Source organism: Saccostrea echinata, unplaced genomic scaffold, assembly GCF_033153115.1.
Source record: "Saccostrea echinata isolate AGI-Se365-2 ecotype Australia unplaced genomic scaffold, CSIRO_AGI_Sech_v1 ptg000059l, whole genome shotgun sequence".
Classification (NCBI taxonomy): Eukaryota; Metazoa; Mollusca; class Bivalvia; order Ostreida; family Ostreidae; genus Saccostrea; species Saccostrea echinata.
This window is the reverse complement of record NW_026889808.1, coordinates 1,739,106-1,757,500: the sequence shown is the minus strand read 5'-3', so window position 1 is coordinate 1,757,500 and position 18,395 is coordinate 1,739,106. Positions and strand designations below refer to the sequence as shown.

The window sequence follows — 18,395 nt, the reverse complement described above, 5'->3', positions numbered from 1 at the left end:
AGGGAAACAACTGTAAATTTTACTATATTTTCTGGCAACATTATTGCATTATTTGCATTACATTATGGAATTGTATTATTTGGAGAAGGATCGATCAGTTTGCTAAAATGTATTCTAGAGATACTTTACTTTGAATAAAGCCGCCTTATCTTGCTCAGTGTCACGTGATACGGCGAGCTACTTATAGAACATAAATTTCTTGGTTATATATATATTTCAACACATTAAAGAGGTTTTTTTTAAATTTCTTTTTGTTTAAGTTTATGCAATTTTCCAAATTGTTTTAAAACTGTTGTTAACTCTAAAATAAAGTTCCTGAAGTTTTCCATTTATCATGTTCATCAATCGATGTGATTGTAACGGTTTGGCCTAATGATGTTAGCTGCAACTGATAATTCCTGCATTAAGGCTGTGTGAAAATTAACTGAAATGTCTGAAAAATTTTGAAATCCGTGAAATATGGGAGAAAAATATAAACAAACAAAAATTTCAAACAAACAAGTATTTAAATATAAAGCAATTTACAATTTTACATGAATCAAACTACTGTGCATATTTGAGTGACATGTAAGGTGTTTGACTTGTTTCTTTTATAAGTCTTTATTTTTTACTTGTCTCATCAACATGATCAAGTATCTCAAAAATACTTCAGCAATCAAAGTGTAGCACCTGACTAGTAATGCAGGGGTCCCAGGTTCGATTCCTGGTCCAGTCATATATTTTCTTGATGCATTTCTCCTTTCTTTCTACATTTGGTGGCCATTGTGTGTGTGTGTGTGGGGGGGGGGGGGGGGGTTGTTCAATTTATTTGTGAATAAGTAATTCCTGACAGGGCCTGTGAACTTGTGTCTTCGAGGTCAAAGACTGTTTAAGGAGGGAGGAATGTAGCAGTTCAGGCTATACGGACTGTGGATATCGGCCTGGGTAGCTCAGTGGTAGAGCACCTGTCTTGTAATGCAGGGGTCGTCCCGGGTTTTATTCTTGGTCCAGCCATATATTATCTTGATGCATTTCTCCTTTCCTTCTACATTTAGTACATGTATGCAGATAGCTTAGTTGGTAGAGCACCTGACTGGAGATTCAGGGGGCCTGGGTCTAGTCCATCACATTTTTCTCCTCTCTTGCTACATTTGGTGCTGTGCCATGCCCTGGAAGTGACAGGTGAAAGACCTGCTAGGGAAGAGCCTGAGTTGGTGTCTTTGGGGGCCGATGACCTTTAAGGAAGGAGGAATGTGGCGGTCAGACAGGTTTGAGATAGTTCAGTTGGTAGAGCACCTGACTGGAGATTCATGGGGCCTGGGTCTGGTCCATCACATTTTTCTCCTCTCCTGCTACGTTTGGTGCTTTGCCATGCCCTGGAAGTGACAGGTGAGAGGCCTGCCAGGGAAGAGCCTGAGTTGGTGTCTTTGGTGGCCAATGACCTTTAAGGAGGGAGGAATGTTGCGGTCAGAGAGGTTTGATCGCTGGTGGCCAGATAGCTCAGTTGGTACAGCACCTGACTGGAGATTCTGAGGTTCTAATCCCTGTCGGGTCCATAGCATTTTTTTTCTCTCCCATTACAAAAGATCCTAATTTAAAATGTTTTCTTTGAATTCCCTATATTGGCTATAAAATTTGATTTCTAGTTGCCTAAATAGAAGCAAACTAGAAATTAAAAATATTAATCAAAATTATATAACTTTTCAATATGGACTAAGACAATTTCTGAAAATCCATGCATTATGAATACTGACCAAAGAAATTTACATTTATTTGCAAGCACATACTGATTCAATCCTTTAACTGGTTAGACAGTGACTGGCAATATTCCCTGTCCAGTGAAGACACTTAGATCCTGTGTAATGTTAGGCCTACATCGCTTTCAATCAGAATGCAGTATGTAGTGGACTGTTTTTTTCCTCATTTTTAAATAATGAATTATTTGACTGTTTAAATATTAACACCGACATCTTTATCAATGATTATTGACTTATTATAATAGTTTACTGATTATCCTGTAGGGTAAGCAAGTATTTTATTTGTAATTGTCTTGGGTTTGGTGAATGAGTTTCTTCTACAAAGGCAGACTAATTTACATTTGGATTGATGTCATTTGCTAGCTTGCTGATCTGTATCATTCTTTTTCAGATATGAGGATGACAAATATACACAGAAACTGGTAACAAAAAACAGAAAATGTCACAGACCTGAAACAGCATCAGTGCCCAACACCTTATCTACAGTGCCACTGGCAGATTTTCAACTGTAAGTCTGATCAATGTTATGTTATGTCCGTCTTCCGTCCTTCCTTCCATCACGCTTTGCGTTTAGCTCAGTTCAAAGCTTAGTTTCAAAGAAACCATACAAGATATTGTTGTCAAACTTTATATGTGGATACATACTGATGTAAACTATTCAACTGCATCAACAATTTTTGACCTTGATCTTTTCTTTGACCTTGCATTTACTTTTTGTGCCCCGCTTTCACTGAAAGTGGGGGATATTAATTTGGGTCTGTCTGTCTGTCCATCCGTCTGTATTTTGTCTGTCTGTAACATTTTCGTTTCCGCGCGATATCTCGAGAACCCTTTGAGTTTTTGTGATGAAATTTTGAATAGAAAATTCCTGTGGCCCAAAGAAGAAAACTATTTTTTTTTAGGTCAAAAGGTCAAAGGTCAAGGTCATAAATTCTGTCTGTTTTAACACTTTCGTTTCCATGCGATATCTCGAGAATCCTTTGAGCTTTTGCAATGAAATTTTACATAACAACTCTCTGTGGCCTCTATTGATTTTGAGGTCAAAAGGTCAGAGTTCAAGGTCGTACATTTATACATTCCGTCTGTGGGTAACACTTTCATTTCCGGGCGATATCTCAAGAAGCTTTTGAGCTTTTGCAATGAAATTTTATACCATAACTCCCTAGGGCCTCTTTCACCCCTCTCGAAGTGTCCCGCCCCGTTTTTTAATTATTATCTATTTACATGTATTGTATTAAAAGTCGCATCAATCTAATTAAAATTAGATGTTCCGAATCCGCTAACAACCTGTATTATAGGTAATAACTCTCCACATGCCCCTGTGTTAAAAATAGTGCCATGCGACTTCAATCTTATTAAAAATAGATGTTCTGAATCCGCTACCGCTTCTCAAACATCGTACAACATCCCATTAGGGGTCACGTCAGAATGACCTTTTGATTATGAATAAACATAAAAATTTTAGCCAATCAGATTCAACCTTCTGTATACGATTCTAAAATTAGTTCCACGGCTACATCTTTACATTATTGATGCTCAGTAGACTGTCTTACATTGAATTAAAGTAATTTTGGTATAAATTAAATGTATAGTCTGCCAATCTGGCATTCTTACCTGAATAACGCAAACGAAAATGCACAAACTACTATATATCCTGCACGTCACATTCATATATAGCACAGTCTTTACCATGCATATTTTGTTTACTACGAAACCCCTCGGGCATTTAGGTTTGGCAGTAAAAAAAGAAACGCATCCGAAATATAAGCCAAGATTTCTGAGACGGCAATTTCATTGGGTAATCAAAAGGTCGCTCTGGCGTGACCCCTAATGGGATGTTGTTAGATGTTTGAGAAGCGGTAGCGGATTCGGAACATCTAATTTTAATTAGATTGTTTTAAAGATACCATTCAATATAGTGTTATCAAACTTCATATGCTGATACATACTGATTAGAGCTATTCAACTGCATCAACTTTTTTTGACCTTGATCTTGCCTTTGACCTTGACCTCACTTTTCTTAAATTAGTGTCAAACTTCATATGCTGATACATACTGATGTAAGCTATTCAACTGCGTAATTTTTTTTTTTTTTACCTTGAACTTATCTTTGACCTTGATGTCAATTCTCTCAATTTGTGTTTAACTCAGTTTTAAAGAAACCATTCATAATATTTTTATCAAATTTAATATGCTGATACGTATTAGTGAGAGCTATTCAACTGCATCAAAAACGTTTGACCTTGAACTTTCCTGTGACCTTGACCTCACTTTTCTTAAATTTGCATTTTGCTTAATTTAAAGAAACCATTTAAGATATATTTATGTAAGCTTATGCACTTGTCCATAACTTGATGAGAATTTATCATCTATGTCTAACTTTTTAGATTTCAATTTCAGTTTTAAAGAAACTATTCAAGATACTCTCATCAAATTTCATACACTAATACAGATTCATGTTGCATTACTAATATGCCCTCGGTGGGGCATTCATGTCCTATGGACATATTTCTAGTTTGTCTAGCTGTCCAGCTGTTGTACAATCTCATCCTATCTATTCTATTAATGAAACATCATTGAAAGTCCATGCCTCACACATAGTTTGCTTAAAGCTTTAAGGAATGTCCTGACCTAGGCACAAGGCATTTAAATAAGTTGATTCAGAAGGTCACTTAAAGATAAATATGTAATTCCTGTCTTGATTATATTTTGCAGTGGAGAACATAAGTTTAAAGGTTCTTATTACAAATATTACTTTTGACCTTGAGGAATGTGTTGACCGTGATTCAGTGTCATACCAAGGGCACGGGAAGAAAAGGCAAATTATTTGTGTCTGGTCAATAAATTTCAACTAGTATCCAATTAGAAGTTGATACTTGATACAAAAATTATGATTAAGACATGATGATCTGACCCAAGCTAAATTTGGCAAGTTCAAGGTCAATGACTGGAAAATTGTCAAATAAAGACTCAAATTAGTGTCCAATCTTAATTTTTTGATGGAAAATCATTGAAAGTTTATGCTACCAATATGCTACAAATATCACTTATTTCTTGATGGCGTGTTTTTACCTTGATCCAATGTTAACTCGACAAGCTCAAAGTAATGGTCAGGAAAAGTATAAATTCTCTGTGGTGTACATTATTCCCATATAGTTAAGTATTTAAGTATTGGAGATTGAAACTTTCAAACAGAAATTCTTGAACTGAAAAATAACCTTGACCCAAGTTCACTGTGGCAAGTTCAAGGTTACTGGAAGACAAAAACATAAAATTTATGTCTAGTCCATTATTTTCTGATACATATTGGAGGTTGGTAAGTTAATCAAAGACTATTATTTATTAAGGTAGGTCCGGGTTTTCAAAAATTTCTGTCAAATTAATATTTTTTTTGATTTAAATATCTTAAATGCGTGTCTAAGAGAAAACCATGCAAAATCCAAATTTTATTATGAAAGGCATTGTGATCATTTTGACTGATTTTATTGTTTCTGATTAGCATCATGTGTCCTCTAATAAATCCCAGTATCAAAACTGTCAGGTACCTTTGGGGATCCCTATTATAGCCCTATATTCTATTTTTAGCACATTTTATGAAAATATTTTGAAAAACACCCATAGATTAAGAGAAAAAAATTGCAGGAAAAAATGCACTTTTATTCAAATGTTACATATTAAATAAATTTAAAGGAAGTGCTCTAACTAGAAATATTTTATTTAATTTCATTTATCAACACTGATTCTGTAAAAGTGGGGTCTAAAATTAGATTAAATCAATGTGTTTAAAATACCACTATCTTTAGAATGCTGTAAAAACCCAAGAAACGCTTAAAACATTATAAATATCAGTTTAATTGCAAAAATCCTTCTAAATCAATATATAGTTAAAAGGAATTTGGTTGCAAATGGCATTATGCTAATTTAAAAATAGATTGAAGTTGGCTGAAACTATTAGAAAAATTATCTCCCTTAGTGGAACTCTCCTTATTTAAAGGAATTAAAAGTGTGATGTCTTAATGGCAGACGAAAAGATGAAGTGTTGATTTGAGGACAATATTATGATAAAAGATCTCTAGCTTTGTTGAAAGATTGTAAAATAGATTCAGCTGAATATACAAGGTATTTTAAATGCAGCACATAAGACATTTCTGTCCGTGAAACGCTTCTTATCGTTAACCATCTTGAACCATACAGCTGTTATGGGACTTGGACATTCTAATTTCTGTAAACATACCTACATGTACATGTATGTGTCAAACACAGAAATATACTTGGTCTACACTGGAAAAGGAAAAAAGAACATGTTGTCACCCATACCTGATAGGGGAGACGCTATTATGCAAACCCGTTAACCGAGAGGGTCAAGCTGAATGAGGTTTTGCCTGTTGGAACTGGTAAGAACATTATGCAGTTTAAAAACTTAAGGAATTTTGCTAAACCATTGAAATTAACTTAATTTCTGACCTTAAAGTTTTCAGAGAGACACTGTACATGATATTTGGGTTGTCAATAAGAAATGAAACAGATTTATAAAAAAAAAAAGCATGTTGGGGGTTCCTCCCCTTAGTGAGGGTTGAGAGGGCAATACCAGAGTAATTGGGGAATTATGTCATTATAGGTGAAGAAATTCCCCAGTCCCACAGGTCTTAAGGACAACCCTATACATGTAAATATAATATCACAAAGTGATATCATAATTGGAAATATTTACTGACTTTGTGTTTATAGTTGTGAAAACCTATTGATATCAAGTTTATACAACTTACATGTCCAATCTATAATGATTTATATCTATCAACTAATTTGATTCCTAATTGTTACAGGTATATGCAAAAGATGTATAGAAACACACTTTAAAAAATCAGTATGGAAGTAAAGCTGAAGGAAGAGCTTAAAGGTACATATACATATACTGTGTGTTTATAATTATATGTAAAAGTTTTATCAAATTATTTCTAAAATTTACTCAGTAGCTTATACATCAAGTTTCACTTATGAAGCAAAATTACCTGCTTTTATTATGTTATAGCTGAAATACATGTAAAAAGTGAAAACTCTTGAGCAGCAGTCCACTTGCTAATTCTTGTTCTCATTCGAGTATATTTAGTACTCACATAAATTAAGGATTCTACAGTAAATGTTGATGAATGGCTTTTACACTCAATAGTTTCATAATATTGATCATTTCACATGTAAATGATCCAATCCTGTTTGGAAATAAAATTTCAATTGCATATTGTTTTGAATTAGTTCTAAAAATAAAATCTCAAGTGTGATTTCTGTTTCATTTTATGTGTACATAACTGGTTATAAGTATTCATGTAACTATGAGGATTATTAAGTATTGTATAGTTAATATTAAAATTAATGTTTATTCTTTAGCAGAAATGTGTTCCTATTGACAAGGCAACAATTGAATCAAACCAAACAGGTGATCACTTACTGTAATATAATATAATATTTTTAAGGTACTACATAATAATAAAGATAATGTCAATGTTTAATATCTCAAAAAATAAAATTAACAAATATGTTTCATTTCCACACTGAAAAATATAACCAAGTGGACATTGTTCTCATGCAGTTCAATGACATGAACCAGAGTTTGTACATGTGGTTAACATTTTATAATGTATACATACAAGTTACTATAATCATGATAATATACATGTAACTGCTCATTCACATTACTGATAAGTAAAGTAACAAAGAACAATTTATGTGAAGTTAGGTCTAAATGGTGAAGATGCCTGAATATGTGACTGATAAACTGAAAAGTCCAGTTCATATAGTTCAAGTTTTGAGCTTTAAAATTATTTAATTATGATTCATTCAAAATGTTTCAGCATTAGCATTTTTAGCATTAACTGTAATGTATAAGGGTATATATACTTCATGGCTTTTTCAATTATTTTACAGAGCAAAGAATGGAGGAAAATGGAAGAAGTCATGGACTTAACAGAAAACATATGACCTAATACCTGCAGGTAACAGCCTCCAACCCCCCAACCCCCCCAATAAATGTTTATTGGTCTGTCCATTGGTCATTCTGTCTGCACATGTATGTACTATAACACTTTAATTTGGGAACAATATCTCTTAAAGCCTTTGAGCTTTTGCAATATCATTTCATATCACAACTCCTTACAGCCTAGAGAAGATCCCTATTGATTTGAGGTCAAAAGGTCAAGGTTGGAAATTCCTACAATACAAAAAAAACTCAAATAATAACTTTAGTTTCCCTTGAGCTTTTTCTGTTAAATTTTATATCATAATTCCCAATGACTTAAAGAAATCCCCTTTGATTTCAAAGTTAAAAGGTTTAGTTGAAAAATTCATATCTTGCAATAAATAATGTCCTGGTGATAACTTTGGTTCTCTTTGAGGTCTTGAATTTATTTCTTTAATAAAAAAAGACACCAATTGACTTTAAGGCCAAAAGCTGAAAGGTTAAGGTTGACCTTTTTCTTTTTCCATCTGCATTTTTTTTTTTGGTCCAGTTCTTCCATCCTCATTTTTTTCCATAATTGGGGGCCACAATTCTCTGAATTAGCTTGTTTTATATTTGGATCATTTGCAGGTTTGCATTAAACTCAATTAGCCATTTAAGGCATTTGGATCTCTTACAAAATAGGAAATAAAGGTGATTCAGGCTAGCATTGCCAAGGTCCCTTTGTTGTAAAATTGAAATTATTCCCTAATTCCCAATGTCATTTAGAACATCAAAATACATGCTCTTTTGCTTTTGGGTATAAATGAAAATTTACTGTACAAAAATGTCTTCTTTGATTATCATAATTATTGCAATATCAATTATGAACTTTAATTCAAACATCAATTTGTCATTGCTTTTACAGATTTTGAATTCATATCATCAGTGCATATAAATTGGTCAAAAGATGAAAGATCTCAGCATAAATTGTTCAATCATGCAAAGCATATCCTGTCAAATGGAGATTACCCTTCCTTAAAGTGTCAAGTATCTCAGAAATTGGACTATTTGCAATACTGTTCAGGAATATTTTACAGTCAGTACATTTAGCAATAGGGCCTGTTGCACCATGCCAAGGTACAGAGTTGATGCTTCAAGCTGTCGACGGCATTCCAAAGGAAAAGGATGAAACTTTTTTTTAGCTCACCTGAGCCGAAGGCTCAAGTGAGCTTTTCTGATCGAAATATGTCCATTGTCTGTCGTCGTCGTTGTCGTGGTTGTAAACTTTTCACATTTTCATCTTCTTCTCAAGAACCACTGTGCCAATTTCAACCAAACTTTCCACAAAGTATCCTTGGGTAAAGGGAATTCAAGTTTGTTCAAATGAAGGGCCACACCTTCTTCCAAGGGGAGATAATCATGAATTTGTGAAAAATTGATGGCATCACCTAAAAACTTGTCAAGAACCACTGTGCTTGAAAATATGAAACTTATATGGAAGCATCCTCAGGTAGTGTAGATCCAAGTTTGTTCAAATCATGACTTCCAGGGGTAGGGTGGGGCCACAATGGGTGATCAAAGTTTTACTTAGGAATACATAGGAAAAAGCCTTTAAAAATCTTCTTCTCAGAAACAGCAAAGCCATGATTGATCATATTTAAAAGGAAGCATCCTCAAGTAGTGTAGGTTCAAATTTGTTCCAATCATGACCCCCGTGAGTAGGGTGGGGCCAGAATGGTCGATAAAAGTTTTGCATATAATACATGTACATAGGAAAAATTTGTAAAAATCTTCTTCTCAAGAACAGCAAAGCCATGATTGGTCATTTTTATATGGGTGCATCCTCAGGTAATGTAGACTCAAATTTTGTTCAAATCATGACACCCCCCCCCCCCACCCAAGAGAATAGGGGGGCCATAACAGGGGATCAAAGTTATACAAAGGAATACAAATGTTATATCAATAAAAATTGTCTTGTTAAGAACAACATAGCCATTATTTGTCATATTAATTCAAATATTATTATTTTGCTTTATTTCAGTGTAGTAGCTTCAAATGAGTTTTTAATTTTTTTGTTGTTTTTTTGTTGTTTTTTTTTTTTTTTGACAATTTAAAATTAGAGATCATCTTAGTAATAAAATTTTTTATAATGTTGCTGTCTTTAAATTTTCTCTGTAAAAGTAACATGTACATGTACATGATACATTTGGTATTTTTCAAATGCAGTTGAAGGAATTTAATTGAGCATTGTCAAATATTTCATTTAAATACTAGTTGTGTTTTTATGACTTTATGGTATTAAAAAAGACATAAACTTTGTTCTGTTCATTCATTTGTATAATTTTAGGGCAAACAAAATCAGCATTTGTATAAAATGTTTTGCATGTTTAAAAACAACTTTTGCAATGAAGAACTGTATGAAATTTGGGCAACACTGTGAAAAAGTGGATTTTATTTACTGATGTGTTCACACTTTTGAACACTCTCTCTGTTAAACTTGCAATTTTATGTATTTGCAGTTTTTGCAATGTGCATTTTCATGCTAAGGGATCCTGTAAAATGAGCCCCATAGCTACATGTATAGCCAGTTCATTGCTATAATACATTAAGCCTTGTCAAAAACTCATGATTTTTAGCTCTACTGGTTAGAGACCAGAAGAGCTTATGCGATAGTAAGGGGTTGGTCGTCTGTCTGTCCGTCAACAAAAGCTACTCCTCCTACAGTTTTGGTCTGATTCCAATATTACTTGGCACACAAGTAAAGTACACTGAGATACATAATTTTTTTTATCGGATTTTGATTTTGATGAACGGTGTTGCTATGGTTACTGAAATAGAAATTTCTGTAAAATTCTTTTAAAATCTACTCCCCCTTTAGTTTTAGTCAGATTTCCATGAAAAGAGACCAAATCAAGGATCATTATTCTATTTATTTCTGTTGCAAAGTTTCAATTCCAACTGCTACTTATCTCTTCCTTTGTTAGAAGTACAAACCAGTAGAGCTACAGTCTCGAAAAAGACTTCTGGTTAAACAAATATTCAAATCATGCATCTTTGTGACATTCTGGATAAATATGAGCTAATTTCAGTCATGAAGATTGAAGGTCATGTGCCTGAAATGATTTAACGTTCAAAATGTAATCACTCTAGTAGTCCAGTATGCCTTTCTACCCAGATATTGTGTAATTTTGCTAGGGTGAAAAAATCAACTAATTCAAATGTGCCACCAAATTGCCTGTTATTTTTACTTAAATATCTTAAAACAAATACTTCTTGATAAAAAATATAATCACTGAAGTGTCTCTTAAAATTCTATGCCTGTTTTTTCTACAGAATATCCCTTAGAATTATTGTGACCTTTTTGCACTTGCAGTTCTGCACTTACAAGAGTGAAAACTCCATTAATTTAAATTTGCAACCAAAATCCCATTAATACTAAATAATATATTTAAAAAACAATCACTTTTTAAAAATATGAAATCAATGGAAGCGTTTCTTGGAATTTTATAGCTGTTTTTCTGCAGACTATTCAAATATCTTTATTTCTTACAATTATCGTGACCTTTTTGCACTCGTAGCTCTTCACATTCAAAAAGGTATGTGGAAAAAATTCTGTAAATATTTTTTTCAAAGGTTTTATTTCCTTAAATCCATTAGTTATGAAGATATTATGGAAATTTTTTATATACTAACAGAATATGTACAAAAGGTGTTATTTTTCCATACTGGGTATAGAAATAGGCTGACGATAAACTAATTCTCCCTGTATCCATGGTAACAAATCAAATGACGTCACCAAACTTACGCAGTAAGTAAGTGACCTTGATCTCACTTTGTATGCAAAGTTTCAAGAAATTTTGAGAAACTTGCTTTCATAGCATTCTGCATGGTTTTCTCGTAGACACGCATTTAAATAACTTATAAACTAACTAAAAAGCTCATAAAACACATGCCTTTGCATGCTTATTTTCATACAACCTGTCTCAGAGTACATACCTCTCAAAATTCAACAGCCAAAATTTAACATAAAGAAGTATGATCTCGTATCTTATTTACTTATGCATCAAAACACATCATATTTAGACTAAAACTTACGTAAATCAAGAATTTTCATTTGCTAAGTGAATTTTTGAAGATTTTCACTGGTAAATATTAACAAATTGATGTTGACTCTGCCCATGTCCTTCAGAAAAAAATGTCAAAATACCCTAATTTTGAATAATTCTCAAAATTCAAACTGATTACATGCCATTTTTTCCTTAAAATTATTAAGAATTATATCTTATATTAACAAAAATACAAATTTTATCATGGTTGACCACATAAATTTTACAAAACAGTCATTTGAACATGTATACTCCCATTTTTAGGATATCAAGTTTTACAATCATTCTTTGCAAAATTTGAAAAAATAGTAAATATGATCCTAAATTCGCTGTCAAGGAATTTTCGTTACGTCTATCTAAAATGCCTTTTATTTCTTTTTCTTTCACAACTTTGATGAATAAACTTATTTAATAATTTTCTGATGCTCATATTTAATAACTAATGATGTTTAAATGATTGTCAAGCGAATAATCAAACTTGTAATGATTGTTTTTGATGCAATTCAGTGGACAATCTCTGTGACATTTTTTCATATGGTCCGAAGAAATGAAGGAATAGCAGCAGTAAATAAAATCATTCCACCTAATTTTCTTGATTCGTTTATTATATACAAATTTATTTATTAAATTTACTGGGTTTGTCAAAAAAATATTGAATATTTTCAAAATTAAACAATGGTTAAATTTTATGCTTGGGGATGTAACATTTCGTGTCAATTTTGTTACGTCTCGCGCACAGCCGCTTTCAGATACAATCGAAGGAAACTTCGATCGATATGTTCTATTTATAGCAATTAGAGACGTCGTAAAAGATTTACGAACTATGGCTGTGTTCAAATGTGACAGTATTATTTCAAAAATAATCATCATAATTTTATCTGTATTTTCGTGTCAAAACGTTACGTCTGTATACACGTGTCATACATCAAATACTCGGGTGACCAGAGTACGACATCCTTTTGTATGACATTTTCTGGTCTCTACTTTCATTTTTGGTGAGACCCGTGCACGTGTTGGATCAGTTCCAAGAAAAAGATGACAGAAGACGCGAGTAGTAGGTAGGTCATTTACATGTTACGTCTCTCATTTTTTGGGGACCTCATCTTTTTCGGCGATTTAAGGATGTATTTTGAAACATATATAATGCCAGATTTGCGTGTTTGCAAAGAAATAAGAATTAATTTTCTAATAAACTGTAAATATTGAACTATGCTACATTAATATAAGAATTATGCTTATTTATTTTCACACTATGGTTGGACTGATTGTGTCCACAGTTACATCACGCCCCCAATCAAGTATTACCTAAATCTTTTAATTCAAAAATGTTAATTTACATGTGATTAAATTTCAACTGATTGAGCTTAATTTAATTGTATCAAGTAATAACCATTGTAAACTCAATTTTAGAAAATTTTAGAAAATATCTGAAAATTTATAAAAGATGTAACTTTGACAAGATTATTAAGCCACAACAGAATGTGTCATTGTTACATCACTATTTATGAATGTGCATATTTTTTTGTTGATTGGCTTCTGACAACAATACCTAATTGGTGTTTTAAGAAGTGCAAAACACACAATAAACTTGAGTGAAATAGTATGTATTTTACATTGTTCTGTCATTCTTTAACTTCATTACATGATGTAACATAGGACACCAGTTTTTGTGTCCAAGTTAAATTTGTGAAAATATCATGAGATCAGTGTTACATCACTATCAAAGTACGAGTATAGATCTTAATATCCTTGTCAAACTACCTTTTCACCATTTTTTTCTTTTCTTTTCAGGTCATAGAAAGGCCACTGATCACTTCTGTGACTCTTTAACTTGGAAAAGATCAAGATTGATCTCTTGACAGAAGATAAAATGACATTTGTGTAGAAAGGGGTATATACAATACAATGTATATTTTTTAAATAAAACTGAAAATTTGTTCAATTGTTGACTTATTTATTAAGTTAAAATTTTCTTAAAGTTTCCTGTGATTTGATTCAAAGTAAAAACTTAACAATTAAGTAAATTAAAAAAAAAAGTTTGTTGGAAGGCTTCAGTGTCCAGTGTTACATCTCTATATGTTGAAATGAGGTATATAATTTTCTTCCTTTGCCATATGATTATGCAAACTTGGCCAAAAATGCCCAAATGTAAGTGCAACTCCTTTAATAAAAAATTTGTTCAATTAATTTTAATTTTGGAGGAAATTTTCTTTTCTGTGTGCTGAAGTTTGTGTCCTGTTACGTCTGAAACAGAAGGTGATCTTTTTATGTATTAGTCTTTAGATTTGAGTGTAAATGAGAACAATGGACAGAAATTTTGTTTATAAAGGGGCAAAAATAAGTGTCACAAGTTAGATATAATTCGGTGGTAATTAATTAATTTGAATTAAACTTGAAGTGTCTCCGTTACATCACTCAATATTAATGAATTAAATTTTAATTGTATTTTAATTGTTTCAAGTGCAACTATCTCGGCCTTCCTAGGTGACTTGGTCCTGATACCAATCTTCAATTTGCAACAATTTTTAGAGTGATAGCTTAAGTCTGAAATATTGGACACAAAGCTTTGAGTGATGTAACAAAAATTCCTTGACAGTGAATTTAAGATCATATAAAAAGATGGAACAGTCTAAAAATCAATAAAAAATAGATATCAAGTCAATTTGTATGAAAAATGCATAATATTTTGATCCATACAGGCAATTAAGAATTTTAAGTCTGTGTGTGTGCATACAGTGACTTATAGATCCATCGGGCAGAGTCCAGTCTTAAGTTCCATAAATAGTGTACATTATATGTCTTGTATGCTCAGTGACACAATAATAAATACATACTTGCTGTATTGTTAACTAACATTTAAGAAAATAATTTCGATAGACAATTGATAAACTGAATTTTAATTATAATTGGTGTATAAAATTAAAACCGGATCTGTAAAAGTATGGACCTTCCTTAATTGAAGTTTACATATTTGAAATACAGCTGAACTTCGGTATCTCGAACACTGTTATCTCAATAACCATGGATATGTCGAATTGATTTGTAAGTCTCCACCACTAATTCTTAAAGTATTTTACCCCTGATATCTCAAATCCTTGGATATTTCGAAGTTTTTTTATTGGTCCCATCGAGTTTTAGACAAGGAGGTTTGACCGTATATAGGAAAAAATCTTTAAATATCTTCTTCTCAAGAACAGCAAAGACATAGACATCGTCAGTCATATTGATAGGGAAGCACCAAAGTAGTGAAGATTCAGTTTTGTTTAAATTTAAAATATCTCCTTGAGGAGATGAGGGATAGAGTATGACCACAATTGGTGATAAAGTTTGTAGCTCTACTGGTCAGAGACCAGAAGAGCTTATGCTGTAGTAAGGTGTTCATCGTCTGTCCAGCTGTCTAGCTGTCCGTCTGTCTATAAACAATTATTCAGTACGCTACTCCTCCTACAGTTTTAGTCTGATTTCAATGTAAATTGGCACAAAGGAAGACTATCCTAAGATACACAATTTATTGCATCAGTTTTTTTAATTTGATGAATGGTGTTGCCATGGTTACTAAAAATAGAAATTTCTGTAAAATTTCTTTTAAGCGCTACTCCTCTTAAATCTGTTTTGGTCTGATTTAAATATAACTTGGCATACACGTAGACTACACTAAGATACATAATTTAATGCATTGGTTTTTGATTTTGATGAACTCTGTTGCCATGGTTACGAAAAATAGAAATTTCTGTGAAATACCTCGAAAACGCAATTCCTCCTACATTTTTAATCTGATTTTAATATAACTTGGCACACAAGTAGAATACACTAAGCTACATGATTAAGTGCTCAGTTTTGGATTTCCATGAACAGTGTTGCCATGGTTATAAAAATTTATAAAAATAAACATTTGAAAAAAACAATTCCTCTTACAGTTTTAATCTGATTTAATTGTAACTTAGCACACAAGTAGACTACACTAAGATACATAATGTGATGCATTGTTTTTAGTGCCATGGTTACTAAAAAGAGACATATCTGTAAAATTCCTTTAAAACATTACTCCTTCTACAGTTTTGGTTTGATTTCAATCTAATTTGGCACACAACTAGACTACTATACGATACATGATATTATTTATCAGTATTTGATTTCAGTGAATGGTGTTGCCATGGTTACTAAAACAAAAGAAATTTCTGTGAAATACTTTCAAAACGCTACCCCTCCTACAGTTTTTGTTTGCTTTCAGTATAACTTGGCAGACAAGTAGACTACATTAAGATACATAATTCTGTTTATTGCTGTATGTTTAGGGCTGTCACGGTTCCAAAATTTATCGGGTCGGTTCTGCAAATTTACAGTTTGGTTTCAGGTTTTTAGGTTCAGTTATTTTTTCATCCATTTTAAACCTTAATTTCATGAATTTAACTTGAAAAATCTTTATTTGTTACATTAAAATCACCTTAAAAACAAGCCCTTACCATGTTAACGTTTTGATATTTGTGTTTAAGACTTCTAGGCCGACTACAACATGTAGCTACATCCAGACCATTCTTGCTGGTTTTGATTGTTAACTAATCCTTTTATGACAAGTGTTTTGTCACAGAATGAAGCAGATTTTAGTTATGATGTTTATTTATCACTGTTAATGTCATCATTCTTTTGATTTCAACGCCATTTTTTGTATAAAACAGATTCTAATATATATACCAGACCCGAACTGAAATCCAGAAAATGGAACCGAAACCGAACTGAACAACTTGGATTGCGGTTTTTGGTTGTTTTTGGAAACCGTGATAGCCCTATGCATGTTGCAAAGTTTCAAATCCAATTGCTACTTTTCCTTTGTTATACATACAGACTGGTAGAGCTACAGTTTCATCAGAGACTTCTGGTTTAGGAATGGTATATACAGGGGGAAAAACTGTTGATGAAGAACAGCAAGGCTATATTGACTCAGCCCTATGAGCTTCTTGTTCTTTAAACTGTGTTATCTCAATTTCTCAGTTATCTCTCAGTTATATTTCTGTCTTGTTGAGTTTGAGATAAGGTTTGAGTGTGTTTGGCTGTGTACATTTAACAGAGTTACAGACTATGTATGTGTCTTTTATAGAAGTCAGAATGAACAGACAGCTGCCCATGAGGGGCTGGAAGGACAACATGGCAAGTTCTCAATTTCTAAGGGTAAGTCCCCATCAATTTCTTGGCATAAGTCTCCATCAAGTTCTAAGTGTAAGTCCCCAACAAGTTCTAAGTGTAAGTCCCCATCAAGTTCTAAGTGTAAGTCCCCATCAAGTTCTTAGTGTAAGTCCCCATCAAGTTCTAAGCATAAGTCTCAATCAAGTTTTAAGTGGGAGTCTCCATCAAGTTCTAAGTGTGTCCCCATCAAGTTCTAAGTGTAAGTCCCCAACAAGTTCTAAGTGTAAGTCCCCATCAAGTTCTAAGTGTAAGTCCCCATCAGGTTCTCGGTGTAAGTCCCAATCAAGTTCTAAGTGTAAGTTCCAATCAAGTTCTAAGTGTAAGTCCCCAACAAGTTCTAAGTGTAAGTCCCCATCAAGTTCTGAGTGTAAGTCCCCATCAAGTTCTAAGTGCAAGTCCCCATCAAGTGCTTAGTGTAAGTCCCCATCAAATTCTAAGTATCAAGTTCTAAGTGCAAGTCCCCATCAAGTTCTATTTTAGTGCAAGTCCTCATCAAGTTCTAAGTACAAGTCCCCATCAAATTTTAAGCATAAGTCCCTATCAAGTTCTAAGCATATTCATATCAAGTTCAAAGTGTAAGTTTCCATCAAGTTCTAAGTGTAAGTCCCCATCAAATTTGAAGCTTAAGTCCCCATCAAGTTCTAAGCATAGGTCTCCATCAAGTTCTAAGCATAAGTCTCGATCAAGTTCTAAGCATAAGTCTCCATCAAGTTCTGAGCATAAGTCCCCATCAAGTTCTAAGCATAAGTCTCCATCAAGTTCTAAGCATAAGTCCCCATCTAATTCTAAGTGTAAATCCCCATCAAGTTTTAAGAGGAAGTCCACATCAAGTTCTAAATGTTGGTCCCCATCAAGTTCTAAGTGCAAGTCCCCATCAAGTTCTAAGCATAAGTCTCCAACAAGTTCTAAGCAGAAGTCCCCATCAAGTTCTAAGTGCAAGTCCGCATTAAATTCAAATGCAAGTCCCCAAACAATCTAAGGCAGCTTTGTGAATCAGAGACTTTCAGTCTGCTTTGCTCTATACAATCTCTTAACAGATTAGGAGACTATACCTTTGGTTTTCAAAGAAGGTTTTAAGCAGACATGTGTTAGCTTCATTAATTTTTTTTACTTTGAAAGTGTTAAGACAGAGGGTAAGTGTTTTTACAAAATGATGATTTGCTATGTCCGCTTGTAAAATGTAAAAATAGTTTAAAGAAAAAGATTCAATCTGTGATATTTTCAGCAAAAGAGGGTCAACTTGGAGTTAAACAAAATAGAAATCAAGTAGAAAAGACCCTTTAAAATCAAAATTAAAATATTTTCAGGAAATTACCCACCAAGAAATCTGTCTTTAAATTGTCCTGTATGTAAAGTCCTCTAGCTATAGGGAGGCCCTCTAGGGATATTGTATTTTGTGATTGACATGTATGTGTACATGTATATCCTACAGAGAAATTG

The 18,395-nt window shown here is 33.0% G+C and overlaps 2 long non-coding RNA genes across 2 annotated transcripts; both read left to right on the top strand.

Annotated features, from left to right (window-relative positions):
- Positions 1 to 5,924: 5,924 nt before the first annotated feature.
- LOC133174814 (uncharacterized) lies at positions 5,925 to 7,167 on the top strand. The gene is made up of 3 exons (XR_009719189.1): positions 5,925 to 6,130; positions 6,560 to 6,633; positions 7,119 to 7,167. It is a non-coding gene; the product is annotated as an uncharacterized LOC133174814 (long non-coding RNA).
- A 5,421-nt stretch (positions 7,168 to 12,588) lies between these two features.
- On the top strand, positions 12,589 to 13,711 carry LOC133174813 (uncharacterized). Its single transcript, XR_009719188.1, has 2 exons — positions 12,589 to 12,832; positions 13,566 to 13,711. It is a non-coding gene; the product is annotated as an uncharacterized LOC133174813 (long non-coding RNA).
- Positions 13,712 to 18,395: the final 4,684 nt, after the last annotated feature.